Source organism: Diabrotica virgifera, chromosome 2 (genome assembly GCF_917563875.1).
Source record: "Diabrotica virgifera virgifera chromosome 2, PGI_DIABVI_V3a".
NCBI lineage: Eukaryota > Metazoa > Arthropoda > Insecta > Coleoptera > Chrysomelidae > Diabrotica > Diabrotica virgifera.
In genome coordinates, this window is record NC_065444.1 from 31,957,834 (window position 1) to 31,971,655 (window position 13,822).

Consider the following 13,822-nt stretch of genomic DNA (forward strand, 5'->3'; position numbering starts at 1 on the left):
AACAATCTTTTTATATATTCAAGAAACTAGTATTTTAACATGAATTTTCAAATAAAAAAATTTAGCCTTGGTTCATTTGGAACAAAGTTAGCCATCTGGTTTTTTTTGCATTCACAGATAATTTGTTTATAATAATTAAGGAATTTCATTGATGCCATTTTAAAGAATGGGATTTGTATTTTTTGTTAAAAAATTTGCACAAACATTGTATCTTCACAGCACCCTCTACGATTTTTCAAAAATGTAGTTCAAAAGGTTACTAGGGGGAGCCTACGAATCCACCGAGTTAAAATACCGAAAAAGCAATTTTATATTGATACAATTTTCTGTATCTTCGGATCAACTTAATGGATTTTGATCTTTCTTTTTTAATTTGCATGTAATTTCTACGTACAATACAAATATGCAATTTGTTTATAAATTTATTAATTAATAATAAGTCTAATTTGTTAAAACAATTTTTGAAAAAATATTTTTTTACAAAAATTTCTTTTTTTATTATAGTATCATTAATGATCATAGAAAAAGTTAAAGTACACTTTAATAAATAAATTATTCTTACTAGATAATTATTTATTGAAGATAATTTATTTATTAAAGTAAACCTTAACTTTTTCTATGATTAATAATGATGGTATTATTAAAAACATGGATTTTTGGGAAAAAAATTGTTTAAACAAATTATACCTACTGTTTATTAATTAAGGTGATACAGTAGCGATCAACAGGTAGCCAAAACGCGTTCCAAGATTGCGGCTGTAATTTTGAATATTTTTTCGAGATATTTTGCACACGTATTCGTAATATAATAAAGAATGGCGGTACAGAGCCCAATTTGAAAAATATATTAATATGTGGAAATTATCCTGTAATTAAATACAATATTAAAAAAACGAGCCTGTGCCGCCATTAAGAAGAACAAAAAAATACACTTTCTTCAAATAAACTTTTTTATCCGATGCCTAGATTTTGTGTCATTTTGGAACTACTAAAATTTTTTAAAAAGTTTATTTGAAGAAAATGTATTTTTTTCTTCTTCTTAATGGCGGTACAGGCTTGTTTTTTTAATATTGTATTTAATTACAGAGTAATTTCCACATATTAATATATTTTTCAAATTGGGCTCTGTACCGCCATTCTTTATTATATTACGAATACGTGTGCCAAATATCTCGAAAAAATATTCAAAATTACAGCCGCAATCTTGGAACGCGTTTTGGCTACCTGTTGATCGCTACTGTGTCACCTTAATAAATGTCAAATTGCAAATAGACAAATTGCATATTTGTAATGTACAGAAAAAGTACATACAAATTAAAAAAGAAAAATTAAAATATATTCAGTAGATCCCGAGATATAGAAAATGATAGTACACTCCTGGCCAAAAAAATCGGAACACCTCAAAAATGGGTCATTTTGATGTCTCGAATCTCCTAAACCTGTTGTCCGATTTTGGTGATTGTTTTAATATGTTATAGCCTTATTCTCTAAGAATATGAATGTAGTAATATTGTTGCTGAACAGGTAAATGTCATTGTATACCGGGTGTAACAATAATACTGTGTTTTTCCTGAAAGTTCGTAACACAATGTGGAATATTCTAGCATATAAAAAATATTGAAATTAAAACTCAATTGTAACCTTATCCTTTCTGAACATTCTGCTTTTTGACTCATTCACTTATGTTGGATAATGAAAAAGTTAAACACTTTGACTGTTTTTCATCAATACAGGGTGTTTCTAAATAAGTGCGACAAACTTTAAGGGGTAATTCTGCATGAAAAAATAATGACCGTTTGATTTATAAACATACCTATGTCTGCAAATGCTTCGTTTTTGAGATACCGGTTGAATTTTTTCTTACACGCTGATGATTCATTTATTGCTCTAAAACCGGTTGAGATATGCAAATGAAATGTGGTGGGTTTTAAGAGGCAGTTATTGCGCATTTTTTGACATACAATTATGTACTTTATATTCACCATTGGCGTGCATACGGGTCATATTACCTGTATACACGCCAATGGCGAATATAAAAGTTTTAGTTGTATGTCAAAAAATGTTAAATAACCACCTCTTAAAACCAACCAAATTTCATTTGCATATCTCAACCGGTTTTAGAGCAATAAATAAATCGTCAGTCTGTAAGAAAAAATTCAACATCCTGTATCTCGGAAACGAAGCATTTGTGGACATATGTTTATAAATCAAACTGTCATTATTTTTTCAGCTATTGATAAAGAACATGGCTAGTTGTCAAAGTACCTAACTTTTTCATTATCCAACATAAGTGAATGAGTCAAAAAGCATAATGTTAAGAAAGGCTAAGGCTACAATTGAGTTTTAATTTCAATATTTTTTAAATGCTCGAATATTTCACAGGGTGTTACGAACTTTCAGGAAAAAACACAGTATTATTGTTACACCCGGTATACAATGGCATTTACCTGTTCAGCAACACTATTACTACATCCATATTCTTAGAGAAAAAGGCTATAACATATTTAAAAAATCACTAAAATCGGACAATAGGTTTAGGAGATTCGAGACATCGAGAATGACCCATTTTAAGGTGTCCCGATTTTTTTGGCCAGGAGTGTAGTTTTAAGTTGCCCTTTTTAGTTTTTAAACTCGTGCATTTGTCGGCTCCCAGCTCCCCCTTCACTTACCACGACTAGTCACCAATTGAACTACATTTTTAAATTCGTGTAAAATACCAACTTTTCGAATAGGTATGTAAAATGATTTTTTCTACGGACAATATTTTTAAAGTTATTCTAAATGTTTATAAACTACAAAATTTCCAAAATTTGGCATTAGGGTTTCTGACTATATTAGATAATTTTTTATCTTTTTTAGTACATTTTGATTGTATATTTTTTCTTCTTTCATTTAATATACGTAGAATTGCCCTATCTTCATTATTTTCTGTCTTATGTTATTGCAAAATAAAGGTCTCTGGGATAAACAAATAGAATAACTTTTAAACTAATTAATGGATAAGCCTCAAATTTTAAGGGGTTTGTTAAGTACCCCAATACCCAACTTTGGATGAAACACTAAACTTCTAAAGTAGTTTTAGTAAAAGGTATTAACAAATAACGATTTTCACTTATTTTGCAGTTTGCGTAACCACAAATTAACTTTTTAACTTTCAAAAATCGGCACTTGATGGTTTTTCAATGTTCTAAAAAATTAAATTTTGTAGTTTTATGTGAACTATTTAGCTTTTGAATGGGGTGCAAAGAAATCGAAAAAATCGCGATTTTTGCATTAAATTGTTAATAATTAAAAATCGGACGCGAACTCTAGGCAGGGAACAGGTAGGTTTTCTTCCTATAGGTCTAAAATAACTAAAAAAGTAGTCAGCTACCTGGATCTTTGAGTGGCCCGAACATGGTCTATTTCTAGCTTCTGGAGTATATGTACGGTGGAAGCCTACACAGAAATGCATTGTACCTTCTAGCTTTTTATTTTATTAATCCTGGAGTATGTTCAATTTCCATTTAAAAGATTTTATTGTCTGAAATAATGTGTCTTAGATGAAATTATGTCCTGTATACTATTAACTTAATGTTATTTTTATTACCACTCAACACATGTAGATAATGTTTATTATGACATAATAAACCCATATCTAATTTCCTTAAATCGGTTTGTGCTATAGCATCCAAGCATGTTCACCCATTCGTATCGACAACTACTTATTAAATTAAAACAAATAATGGTAACCTAAAAAAGCAAACCTCTTCAACCGGTATAAAATAATTCGATGCACAACTCTCACTTTTTAATTATTATCAGCAAGTGTATGACAACATAACTCAACAAATAAATAAGATACAAAATAAAATTTGATTTAAGGGGATAGGCGCAAAATCTTGGTCAATGCTATTTAAATGCATTTTTTTTAATCCTGAGAAAACTAATAAATATTTTTGAAAAATTTAAACGCAAAATGAAAGATTACATTACTACCAACGTTCGAAAGTCCCTTAGAATAAAGAAAAAGTTTTTTTGAGTAAAATATTTGAAATTAAAAATTACACTAAATTTTCTATTTTTGTTTTCTCAAATTCTCTTAAAATACTTACTAGTTTTCTCAGGATTCGATAAAAATTACTAGATTTAAATAGTATTGGACCAAGATTTTGCGCGTACCCCCTCAAATATATGTAGATATATTAAATATTTTAGAGTAAGAAATAAAGCGGAAAATATTTTTTATTCAGATATTAAGGCTATTCTAACAGCTAATAAATGGGACTCAAACAAATATTTACTCATAAAGTAAAAGCTTTCTGAGTAATATGTATATTAAAAGAATAATTGGACCCCGTTATGCAACGAGGAACCAACCAACATTTTTTCGAAAATGGAGTTATTGGTTCCTATAGATAGACTGTAAATAATATGATTCATGTTCTGCAATAACGACCCAAATATTCTGGCACCTCAGCACCATTTATTATTTAATATAATATTTAATAAGATACAAAATAAAATTTGATTTGAGGGGATAGGCGCAAAATCTTAGTCAATGCTATTTAAATGCATTCATTTTTTTGAGTCCTGAGAAAAATAAATATTTTTGAAAAATTTAAACGCAGAATGAAATATTACATTACTACCAACGTTCGAAAGTCCCTTAGAATAAAGAAAAAGTTTTTTTGAGTAAAATATGTGAAATTAAAAAGTACACTAAATTTTCTCTTTTTGTTTTCACTCCTGTAACTTATTAAAATAAACATAATATAGAAATTTTCAAGTACTTTTGGCTCTCGTTAATGATGTAATCTTTCATTCTGCTTTTAAATTTTTCAAAAATAATTATTAGTTTTCTCAGGATTCGAAATTTAAATAGTATTGGACCAAGATTTTGCGCGTACCCCCTCAAATATATGTAGGTATATTAAATATTTTAAAGTAATAAATAAAGCGGAAAATATTTTTTTATTCAGATATAAGGCTATTTTAACAGCTAATAAACGGCTCAAACAAATATTTACTCATAAAGTAAAAGCCTTCTGAGTAATATGCATATTAACGGAAAGCACAGGAAATCGAAAATAAAGTGGGTATATTAATATTATAGTCTGGCAGATTTATCGGAGAATAGGCCATTTTTGGGAAAAGTTATTTACCAGCAATTTTATTGCTGGAATCGAATCTTATGATTGTATATATTAATAATATAAGTATGCAAAGTCCGAAGATAGTGTGCTACTTTTTTTATAATCAAAATGGCACCTGAAAATCGTGCTTTTTCAATTTTTGCTATATAACTCCAAAGATTTTAACTTTATACCAAAAACACCCAAATAAAAATTCACCGTAAGTAAATTCTGCATAGAGACATGTTTTCCCGATTTACTTCGACGAAAATTTTCCCCGCAAAATGCGGGTTTTTCCAACAAAATCTTTAATTTTCTACTAAAATTTTAGATAAGTAATTTTTTATCAATAATTAAATAACTTGGTAATGTAAAAGCTCTTTTTGTGTGGATTGTAATTCCAGAAGCCGATGCAAATTGAATGAACAGTTTAGCAACAATTGAATTGTTATTTAAAAATTTACGGTCGCTATAATAACCACAATAATTATGATACATGAGAATACCTATGATTTTTTATAAAAAAAAACAGTGTACCTATCTAATGTACTTTACAGAATTGATATTCTGTATGACAATATGATCCTATTGTTTAGATATTTGCCGTAAATGCCGGTCAACTTGTTTAAAAATTGTTTATAATTTTAAAATATTCCTGAGGCCGCTTAAATAGTCCAATTTCAATTCTGTAAAGTACATTAGATAGGTACAGTGCCTTTTTATACAAAAATCTATTCCTATGTATGGTAATTATTGTGGTTATTTCAGCGACCGCAAATTTTTATTTAACAGTTCAATTGTTGTAAAACTGTTAGTTCAATTTCCATCGGCTTCTGGAATTATAATCTATATGAAAAGAGCTTTTATATTACCAAGTTATTTGATTATTGATAAACAATTACTTATCTAAAATTTTAATTGAAAATTAAAGATTTTGTTGGAAAAATCCGCATTTTCCGGGGAAAATTTTCGTCGAAGTTAATCGGGAAAAACACGTCTCTATGCAGAATTTAATTACAATGAATTTTTATTTGGTTGTTTTTGGGGTAAAGTTAAAATCTTTGGAGTTATAGAGCAAAAATTGAAAAAAAAAAAAAAGAATATGTGTGTACTTTGTACGCACGTAAGAAGTTATACTTCTATTATATAATTTCAACGAAATAAATATACTTAACAGTTACAATACAAAAAATTAACAATAATTACCAAAAATTAACCAAAACTTAACAATGCCAAATATTAAAAAAAAAAAAAGAAAAATATATTAATCGTCCGGGATTTGAACCCGCAATCTCGCGATTTCTCGATCTTTGGTCCAATGCTCTACCAACCAGGCCATCAAGTCGCATGTTACGGACGTTTCAGATATACATAATTACACATCACGGTGACAAGTGAAATATAAAAATAGATGTTTTATTATTTTACGCCCAATGAAGACAAATCCAAAGACACAAAATTATAATAAATAATACATTTACTAAAAAACACTAATATATTATTTTAATGGCTTATTTGCGCTGACACATAATTTGAAAGATTAGCAACTATACGTCATGCTGTCTGTGTGCGCATGCGCGCAGATTTATGAAAAATTTTACTCTCAATCGCGCCTAAAGAAGTATAACTTCAAAAACACGATTTTCGGGCGCCATTTTGTTTATAAAAAAAGTAGCATACTATCTGCGGAATTTGAATACCTATATTATTAATATATAGAATCATAAGATTCGATTCCAGCAATAAAATTGCTGGTAAATAACTTTTCCTTGTATTTTGCTAATTAGCTCAGAGTAATACAGAAATCTACAATTTTGGCAAAATGATTTTATTGATTTGTTGGAAGAATTGTCATTACATTTAACACAAAATGTGTGATTAAAGAGCAGTTAAAACATACTTAAATATCAACTTTCCTGAACGCTGGATTGGTCGTGATAGTCATTTTCCTTGGCCACCGCGTAGCCCAGAATTTAATCCGCTCGATTTTAGTATATGGGACGCAATGAAATAACGTGTCTACAAGAATCCCATAAACACTCGCAACCTACTTTGGGAAGAAATAAATACTGCAGTAACTTATTTTAAACTAATGATGCTATTTAATATGAGACGATCTTTTATGAAACTTATTGATAAATGCATTGAAGAAAATTGAGGACATATCGAACACTTACTTTGACAAAAAATTTTATTGTTATTCAGTTTAACTATTTCTCAGTTTGTTTTGCAAATAAAATATATTTTATTATGATTTTAATTTAAGAGGATCGGTACGTATTTTCGGCTGCAATGCTATTCAAATGGGGATTCATTTTTTTCGAATCCTGAGAAAACTAATAAGTGTTTTTGAAAAATTTAAACGCAGAATGAAAGATTACGTTATTAGCGAGGGCCGAAAGTCCCTGAGAACTTCTATAATGTTTATTTTAATAAGTTACAGGGGTGAAAAACTAAGAGAAAATTTAGTGTGATTTTTTATTTTAAATATATCATTCAAAATAAACTTTTTATTTATTCTAAGGGACTTTCGGCCCTCGGTAATAATTTAGTCTTTCATTCTGCGTTTAAATTTTTCAAAAATATTTATTGGTTTTTTCAGGATTCGAAAAAAATGAACACAATGCCGTGGTAATATTTTCCAAATCTATCTTTGTCTTACAACGCACTCAGCCGAATATATTGTCAGTCAGACACTGACAAGCAGTGACAATTTTAAATATTTGGCATTGCATCGGGAATATATTGAGTAATTGATTAAATATTATTGATATATAGTGTATTTGATAAATCATTGATTTAAGACGTGAACTTAATAAAAAGTTATTTATTGTGTATTATTTGTGGAAGATCCAAGCAGAGAATACATCAGGATAATATATTCTGTGATCCAAGTATTTTGTTGTTAAAGATGTTCAAAATTTTAAGCGTTCCATAACAATATATTATTAAAAAATCCCTTTAACACTTTTCCTCTTTTCTCGATTGAGTATTAGTCTTTATTGTACAAATAAATTATTACAATCAGTGAATACCTAGGTGATGAAAAAATTATCACATTTATTAACTGAATTAATAATTTGCAATTATAAAAATAACAGTTATCCAAGAACATTCAAAACCCATCTCTTTCAATTAATGATGACATTTTCAAGTAGAATGACATTCTAGTAATGTTTACATATCCATACCAGTGTGAATTTTACTACACGTAATTTGCCGTGTAAAGACAGAAAAAGTAGGGATACACGTAAAATATTTGCGAATTATGTACCCATAGCCTTAATATAATACGTAAAATATTTTATGTCAAATCTTGTAACACTGTATAAGTTATCCTACTGATTTATGTAAAAAAATATTAGCGTTTGTTATTTTTTTTATACTTCGGAAACTATTTATTTTGGTTATTAAAGGTATTTTATACCAAAATTTGGAAGTATTTATGATTTGTGTCTATTTTTTTTTCGTTGCCTGGAGTTATGCTAAATTAGAGTTATAGACGAGTAAGGATCTGTTTTTAGGTGGATGTGAGAGGTGGCATTCAGATTTTTGCGGATAAAGTTAGGTGATAACTTCGTTAATAATAATTGATTTATGCTCCTTCTCAAATATGCCCGGAACATTAATAAAAAAAATAAAATATTTAAAAATTTCAAAAAATTTCGTTTTTTTTTCTACTTTTTTTGCTTATAACTTTAAAACGATTCATTTTGGAACAAAGTCGTATAGGAATAAAACAAAGATAATTAAATTTTCTATCAGATGCGATTGGTTAAAAATGTCTTAATTTATCACCCTTGCTGCAAAATAGCAATAAATATAAAATAAGGGGGCAAAACAAGAATGTCTTTATTCAATGATTTTCCATCACTTAGGTTACACTTGGAACCTTCCTAATTCGCTTAGAAAATTTTTGTAATGTGCTAAAACCGTACACCAAATTTCATTAAAATTGACTTACTAGATTTTCAATAATAATTTTGCAATCTAAACTTTTTTTTAAAAATTAAAATTTTTTAAAATCTTGTACAACAAAAACTAGAACATACAAAGATTTGTCAATTTTTTTACATATAAAGAAGCACTTCACCTATCTAATCCACTTTACAGAATTGAAATCGGATTATTTAAGCAGCCTCAGCAATGTTTTAAAGTTATAAACAATTTCTTGGCTTATAAACAAATTAGTCCTGTGGCCAGGAGGGGGTGCCTTTATTTAGATGGACTTACCCAAGATTTTTATGTACTTTTTGACCCGTAGAACACAATTTTTGAAGTTATACTTCTTTAGGCACGAGGGTGAATTTTTATTTTGCCGGGCGCATGCGCACACCGACAGTATGGTTTTAGTCGCTCAAACGTTATACGGGATCTGATTGGGTGTTAAAATCATCTGTCAATATGTGTTCAAATGGATATTATGCATAAACAAATGTTGTGTATATTAGTTTTTATTGTTGTGAGGACAGAGACAAAAAGCAAGTTCATAATTATTGTAGTGACTTTTTAAATAGTTTTTAAAAGCAACAGGTACGTACCTTATTGTAAATGTTTCAGTTTTGTAATAAAAAATTACAAATTAAATACCTATTTGGAAAATGTACCTACCTAGCTAACCTAGCTACTTACCTACGGAGGTAATGCTTTGATTTACCAACAAAAATCTCCATCTAATATATTGCTTTTTTAGTCTATATTTTGTTGTATTTTAATTCCACAAGAATTAAACTTATTTGATTAAACTAAGAGAATAAGCAACTGTCAAAAATTTTTAAAACGTTTAGATGCTATATCTTCCCACGTCATTCACGTGTCTCGGTAGTTAAATTCTGCGTGGGGTGAGTTCAAAATAATCTAACAACCTGATAGACGCAGGTTCAATTCCCAATGCCAATTTTTATTTTTTTTATACATTTTATGACTAAGTATATTTATTATATTTTTTTCAGAAAATACGTATTTAGTTAAAATTTTCTCAACACTTGTTCAGACATCATTTCTTTGTTTCATGTTTCAATGTGTTTGCGTGTGTTTTATTCTTTTATTTTTTTTAATTTTTGGCAGGTATTGTTTTAATAAAAATTTTTGGAAATTAGTAAGTATTAAAATTAGTTTAATATTTAAATAAAATATAAATAAACTGTTTAAAGTATATTGATTTCGTTGAAATCATATAATAGAAGTATAACTTCTTACGTGCGTACAAAGTACACACACATTCTTTTTTTTTGGGTAACAGTTGATCCGGATGTCGATAAGATTGTTATAAACAAAGAACTTGAGGAATTGCATAACATCGATTTTTCGCAAAATAAATTTTTTTTTTTGTATTTCTTGGGTAATTTTAAGCAAAAAAATGTTCTTACAAGTTTTTTCGTAGGATGCGTAGTTTTCGAGATAAACGCAGTGGAACTTTCAAAAATTCGAAAACTTGCAATTTTTGAACGCGAATAACTTTTGATTAAAAGATAAATGCTGACAGCATTTGAAAGTTTAAGTCAAATTATACCGGTTTTAATTATTTGCATTGCTAAAAATTAATTTTTTTATTATTAAACAAAGCTATTTTTTATAAGCCAAAAAATTGTTTATAAGTTTAAAACATTGCTAAGGCCCCTTAAATAATCCGATTTTAATTCTGTAAAGTGTATTAGATATGTAGAACACCTCTTTATATGTAAAAAAATTAGACAACTTCTAAATGGTTTACTTTTTGTTCAGAAAGATTTTAAAATATTTGAACTTTTTTAAAAACATTTAGATTGCAAATTTATTATGCAAAATCTGTTAGGTCGATTTTATTGAAATGTTACAAAGAATTTCCTAAGTGAATTACTAAGGTTCTAAGTGCCACCAAAGTGGTTTAAAACATTGAATAACAACAGGCGTATTTTGCCCCCTAATTTTGTACTTATTGCTATATTGCAGAAAAGGTAATACGTTAAGACATTTTTTACCAGTCGTATATCAGACAAAATTTAATTATCTTTATTTTATTTCTCTACGACTTTGTTCCAAAACGAATCGTTTTAAAGTTATAAGCAAAGAAAGCAGAAAAAATTGACGTTTTTCGAAATTTTTAAATATTTTAATTTTTTATTAATGTTTCGGGCATATTTGAGAAGGAGCATGAGTCAATTATTATTACTGAAGGTGTCACCTAACTTTATCTGCAAAAATCCGAATGCCACCTTTCACATCCAAAAATAGACATTTTTTCACAGATCCTTACTGGTCTATTAGGTATGCAGCTAATTTGTAAAATGCGATTATCTCGAAAACTCTCGAGTTTTGAAGTTCTTAACAGGTGTATAATGATGAAAGACTAGTAAATACAACCTTTTGGGAAAGACTCGATGCAAGAAGATCAGTTGGTCGCCCAAAAGATAAAAGGATGCAGTAATGCGTGTAGGAAGATGGGGGTACATCAATGGGAGAGTAGTGCACAAGACCGGCAAGAGTGGAGGAAATAGTAGAGGCGACCAAGATTTACTTAGAGTAAAGCCAAGAAATAAGGGGAAGTCGACAATTTCAATGGAGATGGCACATAGAAGGAGGATAATATGTAGGTATAGATAATAAAATGATTTCCAAAATGTAAATCTAAACTTCCAAATAAAAGTATTTTCAACTGAAAATTTGGTTAATTCCGATTAAAGATAATAAATAAAGTAGTAAATATTACATACATTATAATTTTACTATTATTCGTAAAAAAAATTAAAATTATTTGTCTATAAAAATTTTATTAAACTTATTTAACTAGTGGTTTGCACATTTATTATTTAAAAAAAATTACCTTAGAGTTATTAAATCTTCAACCGGAAAAACAAATTACAACTCTCACTTTTATCATCCAACAGATTTACACAACACGTGTTACAACACTCAATAAGTTTAGCATAAGTTTATTATTGTTTTGTTTACCGATTAATTTTGTTTTTTATTTAATTATCGGTATATATTTTTTAAAGTTCTATTATTTATTAAAGTTTTGTACTCTCTGCGACACGTGCTATACGCGGCTTTAGTTGGTCAACAACAAAGTAAACGAAGAATAGTCCACCCAAATGTAGAATGCAATCCACCAAGTCCGTTCCGGTAAAGAGACTTCGGAACAATCGATGCCGAGTGTAGGGTGTTTGATACTACATTGACCCCTTCTTGCTTCAAGTCGGACTATTGGAGAAGTGTGACATGGTGTTGTGGTGAATGCGACCCCTGGCCCTTGCGGTTTCTAAGGAGTAAATGAGTATTTCGGTGGGAGGGCGTGCGAGAATTTGAATGTGGGGTTATTAAAAAATACGAAAATATTATTAGTAATAACTTATTTTCTTATATTACATATTTATAATATTTTTTAATATCCGTTATATTGTTTATTGGTTATTCAAACCATTAAACAATACATGTAAATTTTAAGAGAGTGACACAGTGAGTATTCAAACACCGGGAAATACCTAAAAGGGTACAATAACAGTTTTTTATTGTATTAATGTTGTGTTTTATTGTGTTTTTTATGTATCTAGTGTTGACGTCAAGAGTGTCTGCTCTTTCTAGATTCTGTCTGCTGTTCTGTTCTGTAGGGGTGTCATAGGCTAGTGACCTATGTGTTTGGGTGCAAATCTGCAGTATATTGGGGTACTTGGAGCACAGAGAAACACTTTCTTCTATGATAGTTTGGACTTGGAAATCCCTATATACAATACTGTTGGAAATGTACACAGGAGCTTTGCAGATTTGCCTTAGAATTTTTGATTGAAAGCGCTAAGCGATTATGTAGGTTTGTTTTGCTGAAAGTTCCCCTGATTTGGCTGCCATACGTCCAGATGGGTCTCAGTACAGATTTGTAGATCAGCAGTTTGTTACCTAGACTTAAGCGTGATTTTTTATTCATGAACCAGTATATCTTTCTGTATATCAATCATAGTTGTAGTCGTTTGTTCCAAATATACTTATGCCATATCAGGCGACTGTTTAGGTTATTTTTTTTTCTTTTTGGCTTGGACTATTAGTGCAGTCACTGAAGGTTTTCACCTCCGATTTCGTTGAACCTCCATCGATTTTTATGAGAATTGGTGAGCATTTAGAGGACACCTCAAGAAACAAAGGTGACATGAGGCTAACTTGCGCTTTTACCCTGGGGGTGGATGCCACCCCTTTTCTGAGGTGAAAATTATTTTATTAAAAATAATACCACAAATCGATAGAGGGACAGATTCTAAGCAAAATTTGTTATATTAAGTTATTGACATAAATCAATACTTTTTGAGTTATTAAAGATCAAAGATTTTATTTTTTCTTAAAAAAAATGCATGTTTTAAAGTTTTTTTTCACGTATAACTCAAAAAGTTTTAGCTTTAACAAAAAAGTTACTCCTACCAAAATTGAAGACAATAAAATTAAATACACTGTTCACTTAAAGTACTAAGCTAATGTTAATTCAAAGTGAGGTATGGGTAATTGAATGTATATTTTTTCGATGAGTACTCAAATCTAAGTATTCAAGCTTAAACAACGGGAAAACGATGCATTTTACAAAATATACCTGCTTAACACTTATCAAAGTACTTCAGAATGCCTAACAAATGAGCTCCAGAAGAAGTTAATAACATCAAAATTAAGCAAGTTATGATGAAACGAAGAGAACCCTTTTAAATTTTTTAGGAAAAGTGAAAAATAAAACATACGCCATTTCCACAAAA

General features: G+C 29.2%; 1 protein-coding gene across 1 annotated transcript in view; it reads right to left on the minus strand.

Moving 5' to 3' along the window:
* LOC114327275 (uncharacterized) overlaps window positions 1-12,307 on the minus strand; it is a 103,344-nt gene extending 91,037 nt beyond the window's left edge. The window contains exon 1 of the mRNA XM_028275831.2: window positions 11,917-12,307. The gene's annotated coding sequence lies outside the window, so the exon portion shown is untranslated. The remainder of the gene's footprint in view (window positions 1-11,916) is intronic.
* Window positions 12,308-13,822: the final 1,515 nt, after the last annotated feature.